This window comes from Saimiri boliviensis, chromosome 5 (genome assembly GCF_048565385.1).
Source record: "Saimiri boliviensis isolate mSaiBol1 chromosome 5, mSaiBol1.pri, whole genome shotgun sequence".
NCBI lineage: Eukaryota > Metazoa > Chordata > Mammalia > Primates > Cebidae > Saimiri > Saimiri boliviensis.
In genome coordinates, this window is record NC_133453.1 from 65187377 (window position 1) to 65207950 (window position 20574).

General features: G+C 40.7%; 1 protein-coding gene across 6 annotated transcripts in view; it reads left to right on the forward strand.

Annotated features, from left to right (window-relative positions):
* The window catches only part of WIPF1 (WAS/WASL interacting protein family member 1), a 125772-nt gene that overhangs the window by 73637 nt on the left and 31561 nt on the right, over nucleotides 1–20574 (forward strand). Inside the window, exons 1-3 of one of the 6 annotated variants that reach the window (XM_074399447.1) lie at nucleotides 3397–11503; nucleotides 11619–11710; nucleotides 19531–19618. The exons of 2 other annotated variants lie outside the window; for them this stretch is intronic. The gene's annotated coding sequence lies outside the window, so the exon portion shown is untranslated. Of the gene's footprint in view, nucleotides 1–3396; nucleotides 11504–11618; nucleotides 11711–19530; nucleotides 19619–20574 lie in introns of those variants that run through there. 3 more of the 6 variants (XM_074399448.1, XM_074399445.1, XM_010351883.3) reach the window with 3 other exon arrangements.

Genomic DNA, 20574 nt, shown 5'->3' on the forward strand with positions numbered 1-20574 from the left:
AAAAGAAATTATTTTGAGAAGTAAAAGGTAACTTCTGTAACTCTGTAACCTCCACAAGTCTCAGCATCTTTACGCTAGAGTAAGCAAACCTTTTTCACAGCCTCTAGTGGATGAGGAAGGGAATGAGCTACAAGTCTTTTTTTTTTTTTAAAGCTTTTTGTTATGGAAACATTTTAAATATATATGAAAAGTAGACAGAACTGTATAACAAACTGCTGCGTATTCCTCACCCAGCTTCAAGAATGGCTGTTTCATGATCAATTTTGTTTCATTTGCACCCCTTCCCACTTTCCTTCCTTTTCCATATTACTTTGAAAAGAAACCCAGGCATTATATTTCATCCACAAATATTTCAGTATATGACTCTAAAAATTAGGGATTCTTTGTAAAATACAGCATAACCACAGCAACATTATCACACCTAACAATTAGCAATAATATCATAATGTCATTAAGTCTGAGCAATAGCCAAATTTCCAATTGCCTCATTTTTTTTAGTTTATTTTACTCAGGATCCAAGTAACTCCCACATGTTGCTTTTTTTTTTTTCTTTTTGAGATGAAGTCTTGCCCTGTTGCTCAAATTAGAGTGCAGTGTGGCACGATCTCGGCTCACTGCAGCCTCCAACTGCCAGGTTCAAGTGATTCTCCTGCCTCAGCCTCCTGAGTAGCTGGGATTACAGGTGTGCATCACCACGCCCAGCTAATTTTTGTATTTTTAGTAGAGACAGGGTTTTACCATGTTGATCAAGCTGGTCTCTAACTCCTGACGTCGTAATCCACCCACCTCAGCCTCCCAAAGTGCTGAGATAACAGATATGAGCCACCGTGCCTGGCCCACATGTTGCTTTTGATTGCTGTACCTCTTGAGTCTCAGGCTCCCCTTGCTCTTAATGCATTGGCATCATGCTCGGGCTCCACATCTATAATGTGGGTATAATACTGCCAGTCCAGCCCCACACATCTAATGTGGATAAAATACTACCAGTCCAGCCTCACCCACCTTAGAATAAGTCTCACTTCATCTCATTGGTGCAGAAGTAGTCACGTGGGCATCTCTGAACCAGTCACTGCAGACAGGGAACTCCAAAGCTCTAATTAGCCAGGGCTGGTCACTTTCCATTCCCAGAGTCAGAGTAAAGATACTCCAGATATGGATCATAGTCCCAAAAGGAACAATCCAGAGCACCATAATTCTGAATGTTGTAATTCCCAAAGATGAAAATCCCTAAAGTATAAACCTCTAAAGTCTAAAATCCCTAACATCTAAAATCCCCAAAATCACAATCACAGGGTGGCTGCATCATGTTAGGCCATCTCTTATCTCCGTAAAATTGCCCATAATCTGTCCCCATAATACACTTTTCATATGTCGAATTTTCTTTTCAGTTTTTTTCTTATTTTAGTTTTTTCCCACTATTTTTAAATTTTCAGCATGATTTTTTATAATTCACTATGCCATATATTTCATCTTTTCATCATTTCCAATGCTGAACATATACATTGTACAGAGACTTGAGGAAAATTCTAATTCATTTAATGCATTTTTTTACAAATTTAACTCCATAAAAATGCATTAGCACATTAACTTTGTGTGTAAGCATTGCGCATATACATAAAAATGTTGAAAGGTCCTCAATAAATGAAGAGATGTCCTTTTGTACAAATCTGCAGTTGTGAAAGAAAATTTCTTGAGATCTCAGCTCTTTGGGCAACTGCCTGTGTGGTAACTGCATATCACAGTTTTTGATTGATCTCATCAAAAGATTCTTTGTCGCAGTATTTCAGGTGACCAAAGTTATAAAGCTGGCCATACACAATTACCAACCGTAGTGATATGCATTTATACACTTCCCTTCTTGGCCTGTTTCTTTATAAATGCAGGTATCTGCTTATAACTTCTATACCCGTGCTGCTGTCACTAGAATACCTGAGTGTTTATGTTTGCAAAAATACGTGTTATTATTGTCTATTTTATTGTGTAAAATGGCCTATCAAGTGTTCTGTCATGTTTTTCTATGTTTCTTAAGTAAATCATCTTTAAAAAATGTAAGTAAATATCTTTCAAAGAAATCTCTTATTTTTCCAGAATTATATTTTCAGGATTTTAATCTTTTGGGATTTCAACATTCGGGATTATGGTGTTTGGAATGATGTCTCTCAGGATTATGATTGGGTGCCTCCCGACTCTGTCTAATGTTAGCATGCCATAGAGAATTTTTCCAACCCACAAGTCTTCAAATTATTTGACTCTCACCCATCTTGATTGCGATCATAGCCAAAAAAAGGCCTTTTTTCCTCTGTGCCTCTAATCAGTTTTCAGCCTACATTTATCTCTTTCCTGTGGATCTTACTGAAGGACACAAGAATTAGCCAACACACTGCACTATTCTAAATATTTTTCCACAGAATCCTTTAATGGTGTACGATGAGTAGGCTCCTGTTTAGACCGAGGAGTCAGTAGGTGGCAGCATAACTAGCTATTTCCTTGTCACTTAACAAGGACTGCCAACTTTCCAGTCCAGACCAGCCTTTGCTAGCCTTCCCCAACCTTAAATCAGCTGGTTGCACATTTTAGGCTTAGTCACATTCAACTTCTAGTACCAATTCCTGTATCACTTAAGAGTTTTTGTATTGCTAATGATAGAAAATGTGACCATACCAGCTTAAAGAAAATATGGAATTTATTTGCTAATGTAAATTAAAGGTCTAGAAAAAGTCCAGCTTCAGTTATAGATAGATTTAGGGCTCAACCAACAACACCAGCACCTGATTTTTCTCCATCTTCCAATTCCCGTTTTGTTGGTCTTGGTTTCAGACCCCATGTGGTCAAAGGATGAGTGCAGCAGGCCCAGTCCCTACAACCTCACAGATCTGGTTCCAGCCTCATCCCCCAGGGATAGGACTCGCCTCTGGCTACAAGTTTTCTTAATTCTGGTGATCACAAGCCATCACCCGAAGTCTCTAGGGCCCAAATGACTGCAAGGTTCTGATTAGCCATCCTTGAATCACATGCTTTTCCTCTGCCTGGAGTGGGAGCGAATGCCTCTGGATCCACATGGTTTGAGAGCTGGGGGGGAATGGGCTGAGTTGCCAAAACACAATGGAATACACTGCAGACTTTTCCCCAAGTAAGACTGTATCCGTTTATATATATATATATATATATATATATATATATATTTTTTTTTTTTTTTTTTTTTTTTTTTTTTTTTGAGACGGAGTTTCGCTCTTGTTACCCAGGCTGGAGTGCAATGGCGCGATCTCGGCTCACCGCAACCTCCGCCTCCTGGGTTCAGGCAATTCTCCTGCCTCAGCCTCCTGAGTAGCTGGGATTACAGGCACGTGCCACCATGCCCAGCTAATTTTTTGTATTTTTAGTAGAGACGGGGTTTCACCATGTTGACCAGGATGGTCTCGATCTCTTGACCTCGTGATCCACCCGCCTCGGCCTCCCAAAGTGCTGGGATTACAGGCTTGAGCCACCGCGCCCGGCCTGTATCCGTTTATATTAACAGGGCGCAGAATAAAACAAGGTTTGTTTTTAACTTTCTCTATGTTTTTGAGATTATTTTTAAATGATCAACCCTCTGTGTAACTCTACTGGTAATTATGTGGTGGAGAGGATTATGCCTTTGTTTCTGCTCTTTTAAATCAAATAATTTCCATATTTTAACATTTGAAAAATAGATTCTTACAACAAATGTATATCTTTAATCTGGTAGTGTTTCTTTTTCCCCCTAAAAAAGCTATAAAAGGAGCATTCTGTAGTATAAGAAGGAATAATGTAAATTTTAGAACTGAGGAATGCAGTATTATGAAACACCTTTCCACTACTGGGGGCAAATACTGCACCATAGCAGCCAGTCATGGAAACACAACTCGAAAAACCAGAATGATTAAAACCTAATGTTGCCCTACCGCTGTTGCACTGATTCAGGCTGTGTTGATTGGGGTACACAGCCAGAGGGTTGTTGGCTATGATTCTTCAGCACTTTTTCCACACTGCTGAGACCTACATTATTGTTTTATGATCTTCTCCCTGCTCTTGGTTTTTTATTTCTATACATTAATATGGAGGATTCTTTATGTGATTGGTCTGCAAGCCTATTGGTTGTTGTATTACTCTGTCAGTAAGCTAGGACTGATGTATATTAAACGGGAGAGAGCTATGCACTTAAACATTTCTTTTAAGTCCGGAAGTGTATTGTCTTTATTCATTCAAGCTTTCAATCCACTTATCTCAGGCCTTTGGTTATAGTATAACAACCACTCCCATCCTCATCACAGCCTTTCTGTCCGCCCTCTTCCTTCTGCCTCTTCTTAAACTTACAGAAAGGAGGTAGGTGGTATCACCCGAACCTGAATTGAGGCTGAAGACATTAATGGCAGTGGACACTGGAGTGGAGCCCAGGCTTTGGCCACTGCTGTGTTCTGCCACCTATGTGACATGGGCAGGATGCCTAACTTCTCTGGACCCGTTTCTTCCTCTGTAAGTGGTGATGTAGACTTTGATCTCTGCCAGTCTCCTGCAGCCTTAAAGTTCTTTTTAAAGAACCTGGCTTCTGAAAGAGCTGACACTGATCTGAGAACTCTAATTCACCGAGGAGTGGCAGACAGTACTGTTACATCCAGCACCTGTGGGTCACTCGCTGCAGAGGGGGCTTCCAAAGCCTCTGAGGTTAGCAGTGTGGTTGGAACCCTCCCCTACCCACCACATGATCTCTCCCAATCTCTGACGTTTCCTGCCTTCTTTCCTTTATCTTTTTTATTTCCTCTCCTTCCTTTCTGATTGGGTGTTCTATTTGTTTTCAATTTTCCTAATCCATTTTTCTCTTTCTATTGCCCAATGGCATAAGCCACCTGCACTGTATAAGACTCTGCCTGCATTGCCAAGCCCCCTGATGGGCTAAGGGTTTTACCAGCTGACCTATCCTCTGGAAAATTTCCCTTTAACAGATTCTCCCAAGAAGGCTTAAGTCTAGTCTTGGCATTTGTTATTTACCATTTCAGGGGGAACAATCTTAAGCTTTTAAAGGAATATTATGCTGGCCAGCATGGTGGTTCATGCCTATAATCCCACCACTTTGGGAGGCTGAGGTGGATGGATCACTTGAGGCCAGGAGTTCAAGAGGAGCCTGGCCAACATAATGAAACCTTGTCTCTACCAAAAATATACAAATAAAAAATTGAGAGAGATTCAAGATGGCTGTTACTAGCAGCTCAGGATTGTAGCTCCCAGTGAAAGTGCAGAGAACGAGAGGACACCATACTTTCAGATAAATTTTCGTTGCTTATGGACCAGGAGATTCCCAAAAAGCAGCCCGACGGGTCGCTAGCGCAACTATTGTGGCCAGCGCGGCGGTTCTTGGTGCAGAGTAAATGGGACTGGGTCCCCTTTTGGTCAACGTTTGGAGCTCCGGGAAGGCAGAGTCGCCTATTCAGCTGATTGAAAAAGAGACTCAAGAAGGAAGCCATACCGGAGACTCCTGGACAGAAAAGCACCACGAATCTTAAGACCTGCTGTTTTGGCCAGCGCGGTGGGTTGCTCAGATTCCGGCGCTGGGAATCAACAAGTTGGACTTCCACTCAGAGACCTAATTTGAAAGTCGGTAATTACAAAGATGACAGGTGTATAAATTTACAATGATGGGAAGAAACCAGCATAAAAAGGCTGAGAATACCCCAAATCAGAATGCCTCTCCCTCTACAGGGAATCACAGTTCCTCATCAACAAGGGAACAAGGCCTGGTGGAGAACAAACAGTACACTCCATTAATAGATTTAGGCTTCAGAAGGTGGATAATAAGAAACTTCTGTGAGTTAAAAGAACATATTCTATCTAGCTCAATGTAAAGAAACTAAGAACCTTGAAAAAAGGTTTGTCGAAATCCTAACTAGAATAGACAATCTAGAGAGGAATATAAGTGAATTAATGGAACTGAAGAACACAATACGAGATCGCTGCAAAGTATGCACAGGTTTTAACAGTCGAATTGATCAAGCAGAAGAAAGGGTATCAGAGGTCGAAGATCAACTTAATGAAATGAAACGAGAAAACAAGATTAGAGAAGAAAAAGCAAAAAGAATGAGCAAAGTCTTCAAGAAATATGAGACTATGTGAAAAGACCTAATTTACGTTTGATAGGTGTACCTGATGTGATGAAGAGAATGAATCCAAGCTGGAAAATATTCTTCAGGATATTATTCAGGAAAACTTTCCTAACCTAATAACATAGGAAAATACTCAACTTCAGGTAATACAGAGAACACCACAAAGATATTCCTCAAGTAGAGCAACCCCAAGACACATAATCATTGGATTCACCAGGGTTGAAATAAAGGAGAAAATTCTGAGGGCAGCTAAAGAGAAAGGTCAGGTTACCCATAAAGGGAAGCCTATCAGACTCACAGCAGATCTCTCAGCTGAAACCCTACAAACTAGAAGAGAGTAGGGGTCAATATTCAATATCCTCAAAGAAAAGAATTTTCAACCCAGAATCTCATATCCAGCCAAATTAATCTTCATAAATGAAGGAAAAATAAAGTTTTTCACAAACAAGCAAGCACTCAGAGATTTCATCACCACCAGACCTGCTTTACAAGAGCTTCTGAAAGAAGCACTATACACAGAAAGGAACAGCCAGTATCAGTCATCCCAAAAACTTACTGAAAGGTAAAGAGTATCTCCATAATGAAGAATCTATATCAACTAATGGGCAAAATAGCCAGCTAGCATTAAATGACAGCATTAAACTCACAAATATCAATATTATTCCTAAATTGAAATGGATTAAATGCCCCAATCAAAGACACAGGCAAATTGAATAAAAAGTCAAAACCCATCAGTTTGCTGTATCCACATCCATCTCATAAGCAAGGACACAGAAAGACTCAAAATAAAGGATTGGTGGAAGACTTACCAATCAAATGCAGAGCAGAAATAAAAGAAAACAGTTGTAACTTTCATCTCTGACAAAATAGACTTTAATAGTAACAAGGACTAAAAGAAACAAAGAAGGACATTACATAACGGTAAAAGGATCCATGCAACAACAGGAGTCAATGATCATAAATATATATGCACCCAATATAGGAACACCCAGATACATAAGACAAGTTCTGAATGACTTGTAAAGAGACTTGGACTCCTGCACAATAATAGTGGGAGACTTTGACACCACATTGTTAATATTTGACAGATCAATGAGCTAGAAAATTAACAGGGACATCTATGATTTGAACTCAGCCCTGGAACAAGTAAACTCAGTGAATATTTATAGAATTCTTCACCCCAGGTCCACAGAGCATACATTTTTCTCAGTATATTACACCTATTTTGAAAGTGACCACATAATTGGAAGTAAATCACTCTTCAGCATTTGCATAGCATTTCGCAGACTTAAATGAAATATTGGTTGGCTGTTTGTTTGTTATTTTCTTCCCTTATTCCTTCCTGTCTCTGCTGTTAAGCACAATTATCAGCATAAAAGAGGTTTTTAATACCTATTTTTAGATTGCATTCCAGCCTGGGCAATAGAGCAAGCTCCTGTTCTCTCTCCCCCTTTCTCTTTCTCTTTCTTTTTCTTTATTACTCTCTTTCTTTCTTTTTTTCCTTTTCTTTCTTTCAAAAAAAAAAAGAAAAAAAGAAAAAATTAGCCAGGTTTGGTCATGCACGCCTGCCTGTGGTCCCAGCTAGGGAGGCTGAGGCATGAAAATCACTTGAACCTACCTGAGAATTATAAGCTTTATCAGAAGAAAAAAAAGAAAAAGAAAAAGAAAATCACTTGAACCTGGGAGATGAAGGTTGCAGTGAGCCGAGGTTATGCCACTGTACTCCATCCTGGGTGACAGAGTGAAACTCTCTCTCAAAAAAAAAAAAAAATTATGTATGCTATGGTAGAATGTGTAGAAACATTGATTTTCTTTTTCATTCAACAAGTGCTATTTTCAAACAGCTATCAGATGTGAGGTTCTGTATTAGATGCTGAAGCAACAGCAAAAACAAGATGGACAAGGTCTGTGCTCTCTTAGAGCTTGAATTCTAGTGGAGAGAGACATACAAGTAAATAAACAAATAAAGACAGTATCAAGTGGTGATGTGTGCTCTGCATAAAAGAAAATGCAAGCAGAAATGGGGAGAGCATTTTTGCTGACATCTGAAGAATAAGAAGGAATCAGAAGATGAGTGTACCAGGCAAGAGTTCCAGGCTTGCAAGTAAAAGGCCCCAAGATGCAAATGAGCTTGGTACATTTAAGGAACAGAAAGGTGTGGAAGGTCAAGCAGCAAGACAGAGTATTACTTGAGATGAAGCCAGAGAGTTAAGGTGGGGCCAGATCTTGTAGGTCCCTGTGGACCTAAGAGTTTGGACTTTTTAAGTGAAATGAGAAATCATTGGAGGGTTTTAAGCAGGGGAAAAACATTATCTCATTTATGTCCTATCATGCATAGTAGGCACCTGATAAATGTGTCCAAAGTTGACTGTAGGAATAGACTCAAACTACACAACTACTCCCTTGTGTGTCTTGGGGACTGCAGACTTCTAGATGACATACTCCTTTCTAAGTGAGCTTTCCCTAAGGCAGGGTCCCCAACCGGTCCGTGGCCCCTTAGGAACCAGGCTGCACAGCAGGAAGTGAGCAGCAGGTGAGCAAGCTTTCTACCTGAGTTCCGCCTCCTGTCAGATCAAGGGCAGTATTAGATTCTCAGAGGAGCGAGAAACCTACTGTGAACTGCACATGGGAGGGATCTAGGTTGTAGGCTCCTGAGGAGAGTCTAATGCCTGATGATCTGAGGTGGAACAGTTTCATGCCGGAAACCATCCCTACCCTGCATCCCAACTCTGTGGAAAAATTGTCTTCTACAAAACCAGTCCCTGGTGCCATAAAGGTTGGGGACCACTCCCCTAAGGGATGGAAATAGCCATGAATGGTATGTGTACTGAGACACAGAGAGAGAGAGAGAGTGAGAGTGTGTGTGTGTGTGTGTGTGTGTGTGTGTGTGTGTGTGTGTGTTTGGGGTGTCTTATTTAGAGAACTTCAAAATAATTCTGTAACTACATAGTGAAATTGTCATATCGCCCATGTTCTCTTTTTAGACCCGACTATAATTAGACTTCCCCAAAGATTCACTGAGGCATTTACTTAATAGTTGATAAAATTTTCTGTTTTCCTGAGGGTTTGTATTGGGGGAAGTAGCTGATAGCTGCAGGCCTCCACCTCTGTCCAACCCCATGCCTGCAGGTATTTTAAGTCATGGTAGACTCTAGTCCTGCTTAGACAAGAGGAATGCAGCCCCTCCCTTCAGGGGTCTCCAGGCAAAGCAGAGGACTCTCAGTCACTTATTGTTGGATACTCCACTCCAGGGATTGTGCCCATGGCCTGGCATCATGAATCTGCTCCTGCAATTAAACTCCTGTCTCAGGGAATTTTGAATTTAAAAGATCCTTAGACATTATCTATCCCAGTGCTCCCCAGTAGGAGCACTTCTGCTATTTTGGGTGGGACTGTCCTAAGCACCATAGGAAATTTCACATTCCTGGCCCCACCCACTGAATGCTGCAGGCCCTTGCCCCTACCATTCCCACTCACTGCTCGCCACCCCCAACAAAAATGCTTCCACACATTTTCTTTTTCTTTTTTTTTTTTTTTGAGACGGAGTTTTGGTCTTGTTATCCAGGCTGGAGTGCAATGGCGCGATCTCGGCTCACCGAAACCTCTGCCTCCTGGGTTCAGGCAATTCTCCTGCCTCAGCCTCCTGAGTAGCTGGGATTACAGGCACGCGCCACCATGCCCAGCTAAGTTTTTGTATTTTTAGTAGAGACGGGGTTTCACCATGTTGACCAGGATGGTCTCGATCTCTTGACCTCGTGATCCACCTGCCTCGGCCTCCCAAAGTGCTGGGATTACAGGCTTGAGCCACCGCGCCCGGCCACTTCCACACATTTTCAACAGCTTCCTGAGTTGACAGTCACTCATCTAGCCCAGTTCTATCACTTTACAGGTAAGGCAGTGTTACACAATGGGTGTGTTTTTCATGCCTCGATCAGGACCCAGCATTCAGATTTTACAATGAAGCTAGTTTCTGAAATATGCCTCTCTTTTTTGTTCTTCTGCTGTTACTGTTTTCTCAGAGTTATAAGCTCTGTGTTGGAAATGTAAGTCTGAACCTTTCAGATGGGTTAAGAAAAAATTATGAGCCTTTGCAGATTGTTCTGTACATAACTTAAGGTTTGATAAAGTGTTTTCTACATATATTCCATTGCCATCCACCTCTTGAGTTCTTTAATAATGAGAAATCTGACCTTCTTCCTTCTGCCCTCTTTATCTCTATGCTTTTGTTGAGCATCTTCTAGGAGAGTTACTGTTACCTCATTAAGTGTGGGGGACAGAAACGTTTTGGCATAGAAAGTTATGGATCTGCAGCTGACTTACGCTGTATATTATTTACCCTGACTTGGGCACCAAATTCACGTTTCAAAACTCATTTGCTGCCAGATATGGTAGCTCAAGCCTATAATCCCAGCACTTTTGGAGGCTAAGATGGAAGGATCACTTTGAAGTTAGGAGTTCAAGACCAGCCTGGGCAACAAAGCAAGACTCCATCTCTACAAAATATAAAAATAAAATAAATTAGTGAGGTACAGTAACATATGCCTGTAGTCTCAGCTACTCAGGAGGCTGAAGCTGGAGGATCACTTGAACCCAGGAGGTCAGGGCCACAGAGAGCTATGATTATGCCACTGTACTCCAATCTGAGTGACAGCAAGACTGTTTCTAAAAAAAAAAAAAAAGAAAGAAAAAATTTTAAAAAGAAGAACTTCATTTGCCTTCACACATCTAATCTGCTCTCTCCACCTGCATTTGTAACTCTCTCCCTACACACTTGAGTGCTCTGTCAATGAGAAGAAGCACTTAGCCTAATTAAGAGGTAAGATAAGGTAGGTAAGAACTTTTCTTTCTTGAGTGACTCTTTCCCTAATACTCAATGGAATAGTCAGCATTTACAGTGATACCTTCAAATAGAATTTTCCTAGAGGAATCTCAAGTTCCACAAACAATTATTTTTGTGGGAATACTATAATAAAGTTGGACTCTTCACTGAATGGAGGTGCTCATCTCCTCTTGTCACTGCACCAAACAGCTGTGTATTACACCTCGTGGAGAGGAGAAACATTTCATTTTTTAAATTTAGGTTTTTTTCCTTGCTTGCTTCTTAAGCAAAACCAATGTAGTTTCTTTTTCTGCAGCAAAGGAGGAAGGAACAAACAACAAATTAATCAGACAGGAAGCGAATAACCACAGAAGGACGTCTGCCTCTGACTCAGTATGTCACATTTAACAAGAGGCCAGAGCTTGTCCAAAATGGCTGTCCAAAAACGACCCCACACTTGCATTAGAAGATGATGCCTTTTTCAGGGACTGTTTTCTCTCTTGGCGCCTGTCCCGCTGGCTCTCTGTCTGCCTGTGTCCCTGACCATGGCTCCCTGCAGTACCCTTTAACGGTAAGAAAAATTATATTCAAACTAAGCCTATTTCCTCTATCAGCTACAGGGAAGAACTAAATGGCTTTTAATGGACCATAATATGTTGAGATAAAGTTGTTTAATTTTCCCGTAGAAGCCCATGTGAGCCATTCCTGTTGCCCAGAGTGCTGCTTTCACCACTGTGGTGATTGTGAGTGATTCATAACTTGTGCTTCGAGCCAAAATGTAAGCAAGATTTTCAATAGAATTTTTCTTGACTATTGGACAAGTTTGGATCCATAGGAATTTCCCCATTTTCTGATTTAAACTGGGGGCTTATATGAATAAATATATCCTCTTGGTGCGTGATATAGTTGTCCACACAGCTGCTTTTGAATCTTTGGTGTGGCCAGCCACAGTAAGTGCTTTAATAATGTACAAGGAGCCATTGGAAGCTTCAAATGAAAATGCCATGGAACTAAGCTGTTGGACTTCTGCTGCTGCCAATGTGCTATTTAAGTTGAAAACTCAAACTAAACCATTTCTAAGCAGAGTCTTTTAGAAAGAATACGATTTGTCTTTTAGAATAAGTCTATTCCTATTATAACAGTGTGTGCACAATTACTATCACAAATCAAGTTCTATAGCATTAGTTATAACTATTTATGCTTAATGTGATTAGTGTTTTGGCATAAAATACTACGATTTTTAAAATTTCAAGCCATATACTCAGAGACTTACAGAGCAGGATTAAGGAAACTTTATAGATTTAAAAAACCCTTTTCTAGAATATGTAGGAAAAAACAACTTATTTTCTTTTTTCCCCTTGGAGAAATATAAAATAAAGCTTTAAAAAATTCAGAAGGCACATATAACTTTAGTCACTAAGTACAAGTTCTTTTAAATAATTTAATGGCATAACTATATATGTAGTAGAGGTGTAGAGAGGTGGTAAATGAAGAGAGGTGGTAAATGAAGAAAAGGCTACTGAAATGTTCCAATTAAGCAAAGCAAGACAGCTTGGTAGTGAGAAAGTTGAAAGGCTGGGTAAAGAATAGGACAGGATAGTGAGAAAGGAAGATGAGAAGCTGGGGAAAGGTTTTGAGGTTGATCTGTGTGGAAATCATACTCTTAGAATTCACTTGGACCTGTGGGTCTTAGAGTGCTATGCATTTAACTGTATCAAGCTTTGTTGCTTCTGAACTGGAACATCATCGTGTCATAACTCTTCTTTTTATAGGTCTAAGGTCGTTCAATAACTTACCTAAAAGTCATTTTCACTAAGTCAGGTTTTCTAATGCTCTTTGAAAAGTTTATTCATGGGCTATTTGCTCGCAGCTCTTCAACTACTCTAATCTAAGCTTTTAAGGGTTACACATACTCTGGCTGCACTGAAATATTCAGAGAACTCCCTGTGGTGAGAATTAGTTTCTGGGGTCCAGCGGCACCTCAGATCTGATCAAATTCTAACTCTGGCCTGTAGGCTGGAAGTTCCCCAGCCTACCTAAAATATAAGATGAAGTGATGTCTAACTCCTGGACCCTTCAAGTTTTATGACCTTTTGAAGCCTTAATATTTTATGAACACATATCATTTACTTTGGAAGTTTCTGGCTATTTAAATTGTGATACATTTCTGCTTTTAGGTTTGACTCATTTTGTCCAAATTGGTAAAAACATGTGCTTGTTGTTGAAAAAAGCATTTCTCCTGGACTGCCGTAAATACCTGTCTGTCCTGAAAATTAAAACTGGAAGAAAATACTAGAATAAGGAATGCCTTGATCAATATGCTTTTCTGAGAAATTTGAAATGTGCTTTATGCACATCTCCCTTCAACATTCACTTATAATACAGAAGTTCGCATGGGTGTACACGTGTAGGCTGATTTAAATCAGCTCGTGGTTTCTCTTTCTCGTGGTTAAATAGGGGGAAAGATGGTAATATTTACTGACCACTTACTCTGTGTTAGGTTCTTCACCTTTGTGTCATTTATTATTTGAAAATGGCTAATACTTATTAAGCACTGCCGTATTTAACTCTTGAATAACCCTTTTAAGTAAGTGCTATTATTTTGAAAATCGGACTTAGATAGGCTAAGTAATTTCCAAAGGCCACCTAACAGCTCAATGTAGAGGAAATTCTCTGAATTTTAAGAGCTTTGCTTTCACAAGTGAAGCAACATTATAAATTTTATGATTTTTCTTTTTCTTTATTTTTATTTTATTTTTTATTTTTTTGAGATAGGGTTTTGCTTTGTCACCCAGGCTGGAGTGCACTTGGCCTGATCACAGCTCACTGCAGCCTCAAACTCCTGGGTTCAAACAGTCCTCACACCTTAGCCTTCAAGTAAATGGAACTACAGATGTGTGCCACCATGCCCAGTTAATTTTACATTTTTTTTGTCTAGATGAGGGTCTCATTATGTTTGCCCAGGCTGTTCTCAAACTCTTGGGCTCAAGCGATCTTCCCACCCTGGCCTCCTAGAGTGCTGGGCTTATAGGCATGAGCTACGACACCCAGCCAGTGTGATTTCTTGAGGTGCTTTACTGGCCCTGGGAATCTGAGATTACAAATGTTTTGCTTTAAATGTCACAGCAACAGTAAATATCTTTAAAACTAATAATCTCGAGTAAGATACTTTCCTTTCTAAATCTTTTCGCTTCCTCAGAGGTAAACTTGGTGACACTTCTGCTCGTATCATAAAGCTATACTTTCAGTGATAAAATGAATACAGTGTATCAAGTGTGTTGACATATACTCACGTGTGTGTGTGTGTGTGTGTGTGTCTGTGTGTGTGTGTGTGTGTGTGTGTGAGAGAGAGAGAGAGAGAGAGAGAGAGAGAGAGAAAGAAACAGTGGTACATCTTAATCCTCTGGTAGAACTAAGTGTGGTGATAGCGATTCAGGAAGACTTTAGCTTGGAAATTTGAGCCCCTTAAAGAGATGGGAAGAATGAGAGAAAACCTGCTACTCATTCATAAGGATAAAGTAAAAAATGTTTCCTTTCCCTTTTCTTCAGTTAAATAATAACAGGTGGGCGGGTCATTCAGCTAACCATCATTTTCTGACTATTAAAAGGACCTTGGATGTCTATGAATTTGCATTAATTTTAAAATTAAATGTGCATAATAGTGGATTAACAAATAATTTTACTTCATAGCAACCTTTATTTCCCTAGCAGTACTCTTGAAGTAAAATTATTTGTGTCCAAGCTCCTAACCGGTTTTAATGACATTATAATGTCTTCAAAATGTCATCTTTGAAAAATGCCTTTTCCACTCCCTGCCAAAATAAATCACCTCCTTATCTAAAAGAATTATAAAAGAAGCACTTCTACGTTCAACAGAGACTTAAATTAACATTTACCATTAAGAAGACAACCTAATCAGACATCACTGAAGTACTGTTTTCAGTGATGATTGAGAAAGGAGCAGTACATTTTGAGAAATGAGGGATTCCATATACAGCAAGCATGTGCTCCACATTCAGCTCAAATGGAGACTAACAATGCATAAGAACCAACTGGGTGAGGCGGCTGATTTGCTAAAAAAGCTGTTCTCTTCTCTGCCTTTTGCTTCCTCTGGAGTCCAGCTGCCTTTTCTGTTTCCCATCTTGTATCCATGGCCTTGTTGCTCTGAGCAAGGACCTTCAGCTTAGAGAGAGGAAGAGCAGCAATAATAGAAACGAACCTTTCTGCAAAGGTATTGAAAGTTTCTAAAATGGCCAGATGACATGCTGCGGGGGAAGGGACAGTAGGGATGTTGCAGTGGCTCGCATCGTAAAATAGAAACTCCAGGCAACTGCAGCTGTGAAAAGATTGTGTTAAAGAAACAGGATGACTGTGGTTTACTGTGAGCATCAGTTTTCCTGTTGAGCATTTTTTACAGGAAGTTGAAGAACAAAGCCAAATTCATCTTAATTAGTTCTAATGGTTTTCAGATCTTAAATACATCCAGCTAAGTTTGTATCATGGAGGAGTCTCAAAAGAATGGAATCAAGAATAATTGAGTAGGAATCCCAAAACATACATTTTAAAATTCACTGTCTTAGCAGCAATTTTTAGTTTGTGCGATGATTTTATTTTTGCAGGGTGACTTGGAGGGGATTCACTGTCTTTGGAATGAATGCCCTTCAATTATTTTTCATGGTTGTAATAACTCAATATGAATTTTAAAACCTTTTCTCAGGAAAATGCCGTTGTGTTAAATGTATTATATATTTTCTTCTGTTAATATTTTTTGGTCAAACAATTATGTGTATGTGTGTGACACAGAGAGAGAGAGAGGGAAGGAGAGACAGACGTACATGTACTTATAAGCCAGAAGGACGTGTATCAAAACAACAAAAGAGTTATCTCTGGTTGTTACCCCCAACCCTTTTTTACCTAAATTTTAATTATTATTCAACACTTCCTTCAGTGGTTACATACAACTTTAGTGCTTTTATTTTCATCTTTGTATTTTTGTATTCTCTACAATACAGAAGGAGAAAAAGAAATCTCGAAGAAAACAACAACAAAAAAACTAACCTGAAGAAGCCAAAAGCACACAAGAAATAGATACATGAAAATGCGTTAAGAGCATTATATATAAAGCAAAATATAAATCAGTCCAGGCTGGTGGCTCATGCCTGTTATCATAGCACTTTGGGAGGCTGATGCAAGCAGATCACTTGAGGTCAGGAGTTTGAGACCAGCCTGGCTAACACGGTGAAACCCCATCTCTACCAAAAATACAAAAATTAGCCGAGTGTGATGTCACACTTCTGTAATCCCAGCTACTCAGAAGGCTTAGGCAGGAGAATTGTTTGAACCCAGGAAGTGGAGGATGCACTGAGCCAAGTTCACACCACTGCACTCCAGCCTGGGCAACAGAGTCAGACTCTGGCTCAAAATAAATAAATAAATAAATGTAAATAAAAATAGAAAATAATGAGAACAAGAGAGCAGTTGGATTTTTGAATCTGTCCAATTATTTTATTTCTGATACCCTCCCCTGCCCCATATACACACAATTGTTTGACCAAAAAATATTAACAGAGGAAAATGTATAATACGTGTAATGCAACAGTGTTTTCCTGAGAAAAAGTTTTTAAATTCATATTGAGTTATTACAACCATAAAAAATAATTGCAAGTGTATTAATTACAAAGACAGTGAATTCACTCCAAGTGGAATCCAAGAGGAATAAAATATTCCTCTATTGATTCAGTCTTTTTGGGGGAAACAAGTTTAATTTTCTACCATTCATTTTAGGTATGATGGTATTTAAGGATTACTTTTAGCAAAATTTATAGAGCAAAATGCTTTGTATTTTTGGATAGTCCAAATTAATGATAAACATCATTGGATAAAGCTGCTGCTTCTCTAATAGAACCCCTGCCCACGTGGGATTAAAGACGGGCCTTCTGAGAATTGCCTGTGTGTTCACTGGGGGACTGTTAGGAATCACGCCCCACCTCATGTCATTCTGTAGCGTGGGCCCTAGGCAGTGCTATCTAGAATGAATTTTAAGCTGGCTATGAAACTAAGAAAGAGTTTATTTAAATAACTGCCCGTGTTCTTGATCCCAAGGAGGGCAATCATTTTATATTCAGGGATGATTCTGCTTTCCTAGATGAGCACACTGAAGAAGAAACCGTGAGTTTCCCCAGGCACGTCTGGACTGAACTGTGAGCTTTGGTTGACCTCTAGTTGGCCATGCCATTGAGGCGAATGTGTCCTCTGTACTGGTGGGGAGTGGGTTGAGCAGTTCTCTTTCTCTCACAGTGCTCCTTGTAGCCAACATTGCATGTTTAACAAGTGGGTCCAGGCTACAAGATGCCCTAGGTGATCTGGGATCAGTGAATGTTGTCTAAATGTCAGCGTTAAACCATGATGTTGACCTAACACCATTTTAGTAAGACCAACGATGCCAGCCATTTCATTCACAAAACAAACTAGGAAGTCCAGAATTTCTAAAAGTTGGGGTGGGGTGTGTGTGTGTGTGTGTGTGTGTGTGTGTGTGTGTAGGCAACAAAGAAGAATCAGTGATTAAATTTTTTAAAGTAATTTATGCAAATTATTTCACTCCATTCTGTTAACCCATAAAGCCAATTCCTTATGAAAGGTTTATTGGTAGATCCCTCCCCTGACTTCAGTTATTTTTACCTAAAATTTGATGATTTTTGAATGATCCATTCACTTAGTAAATAAATCTTTGGCAGTCACATACTCTAGAGTTCTGGCTGATTTTTAAACTTTTTAATGTATAACAGTCCAGAAATACCTTGGTGAGAAATCAGTTGATGGGTAGTTTATTCAAAGGCCATTATCTTGTTTCCACAATGGATAATAGACAAACATATGTTGTTAAAGCAGTGTGTGTTAGCTTGCTAGTACCACCATAATAAAATACCACAGCCTGGGTAGATCAAGTAACAGAAATTTGTTTTCCCCCAGCTCTGGAAGCTAGAAGTCCAAGATCAAGGTATAGGCAGGTTTGGTGTCTTCTGAGGCCTCTCTCCCTGGTTTGCAGGCAGCCACTTTCTCACTGCGTCTTCACTTGGTCTTTCCTCTGTGTGAGCACATGCCTGATGCCTCTTCCTCTTTGTATGAAGACACCAGTCAGATTGGATTAACATCTCACCCAATGGCCTCATTCTAGCCTAATCACCTCTTTAAAGACCCTACTTCCAAATACAGTTGCCTTCTGAGGTCCTGGGGGTTAGGAATTCAGCATATCAGTTTGCAGGGGACATAGTTCAGACCATAACACTGTATGTGAAAACAAGAGCTTTTTCTATCCCTTGGGTTTTCTTTGTGCCTATAGAACTTAATACACCAGGTAAAGATTTTAGAAAGTCTAGCTTTTCTCTCTATGATGAAAGTTACTTAAACACTGAAAATAATCTTAAAAAGAAATTAATTCTGAAAAGTGTGTCTTCTTAAAATTTCATTGCCTGTATCGGGGTTGCGTGGGAGGGCAAGGCCCAGCAAGCGGGTAGACATGTGATCCAACACTGCGGAGAGCACAGCTAAGCTGGGGAGCCGGACACGAGCACAGGGGATTCTTACGCAGGAGATGACTGACCACACTGGGGAAACTGCTGCTGAGTCCTTTCCCTTCTTCTTGAGCCCCTCCTGCCCCCGAGTCAGCTGCCTTTCCTGCCATGCTGCCATCTCCAAGGGAAGAACCAAACGCTGGGAGGCCCCATCATCAGTCGGCCTCATTCCCACCCAGGCAGATCCACTCACAGCCACTGAGCAAAGCCACGACCACTGAGCAAAGCCATGGCCCCTCAGACCAGCCTCCAGGTCCATCCCTCCTCTGCCAGTCACTCAGCAGCTTGCACCAGCAGGACCCATCCTCACCCTCCGGAAGGACAGATCTAAGCTCTGTCCACTGATGGCTTTGCTCTCCCAAGCCATGCTGAAAGCCATGTACACACCATTTCTTTTAATCTTCCCAGCAACTCCCCATTTAACAGATGGGAGAAACAGATTCCCAACTGAATCTGCCAGGTGGCAGAGCAAGGATGCGGAACCAAATTTGCCTGACCAAGGTCTCATGTTCTCCCTTTTTCATTCTATAAACCATACTGGTAAAGCCAACAGGACTCCTTCTTTTTTTGTTTTCTTTTTTTAATTTAATTTAATTTATTTTTAGACATAAAGGGCTTGCTTTGTAGCCCAGGCTGGTCTTAAACTCCTGGGCTCAAGCAGTCTTCCCACCTTGACCTCCCAAAGGGTTGGGATTACAGGCATGAGTCACCAATCCCAGCCCCAAAGGGCCCCTTTTGTATCTGTATTTAAATGTGTAAAATAAAATTGAATTACAAATGAAACTATTAAAATACATACTTCTTTATTAATTGTTTAAACAACAAGATCTAGCAACAGATCTAAATGTTGCCAGAATGTTCAAAATTGTTGATGTGTAGTTGTAATATAATGTGAAAATGTCATGTGAAAACTATTGGTGAAAGAATATCAGATATTGTGGTTTGTGGCCTACATTCATAATCAAAGGAAATGCTACATTTCAGTTAGCACTTAGTAGAAATAATATGTTTATTTTTTCATCCACAGTCATGAACCTTGAATTCTGTCCACAGACTCTGGGTGTGAGGATCCAGCAGGAATGCCTGGTCTGTTAGGATCCGTGCTCTGGCCTTCAGTAAGATCTGACTCTGGCTCTGATATGGGCTGTTAAGTCCATGGGAGGAGGGATGCCCTTCTCTCTCATGGCGTGGGGGCTCTACTTCTCTGGGGAATTGGGGGCTGCCAGGAAAGTAAGTCTCAGTATGTAACACCAGCAAGCCCCTCTGAAATAGGGCTGATTCTTTTGCCTAGATCTCACGGTGCACTGGAGTGATGCCGGGAGCCCTTCCAGTGGCAAGCACTTGGCTTGTTTTTGGGATACATAGTTCTTTCACTGCACACATATTTAGTAAGAACCCCACTTTGTGCCAGGTATTGTCAAGACCCGGTGGAGTCCATAGGCTGGTAGAAAGACAGCTAAGAAGTGGGCCAGGCATGGCTGGTGGACCCACTGTGGGGGCACACGAACTTGGTCTTCTTTGATCCAGGGGTAGAGTGAGGTGGCAGGACTGGAGTCTGGGGTTTCTCACACATTTCCCTTGAGGCTCCAGGCTGGAGAAGTGCAGACCATGCCCAGCAGCTGTTCAGCTAGAAAGGAGGAGAAAAGACATGGCAGCCTCCCTCACCTACATTACCACTGAGATGAGAAAGGAACAGTTAATCTGAAGGAAAGGGAGAGATGGGGCTAGGGAAAGCAAGCCGTGCAAACAGAAGTCCGCAAAGGAGGAGAGGAAAGAGCACTTAGTTCTGCATCAGCCTCGGAAAAGTGAGAGTCCTCACCCACAGACCCTCTCCCCACTGTCTGAAGTGGCCAGGAGGGAAAGGCTGCACTTCTTTCAATACCCCAGATCCTTTAATAGCATCTTGCTCCCTGAACTTTGGTTTTGCCTACGAATTTCTGCAATCTGGCCCTGGCCCTGGCCCCAGTCACGACTGTGACCGTTTCTCCCACACTAACCCTCTGGATCCTGAAGTTAGCACAGTCCTCCCTGGAGCTGTCATCCAGAAGTTAATATACAAGTCAGTTAGTGC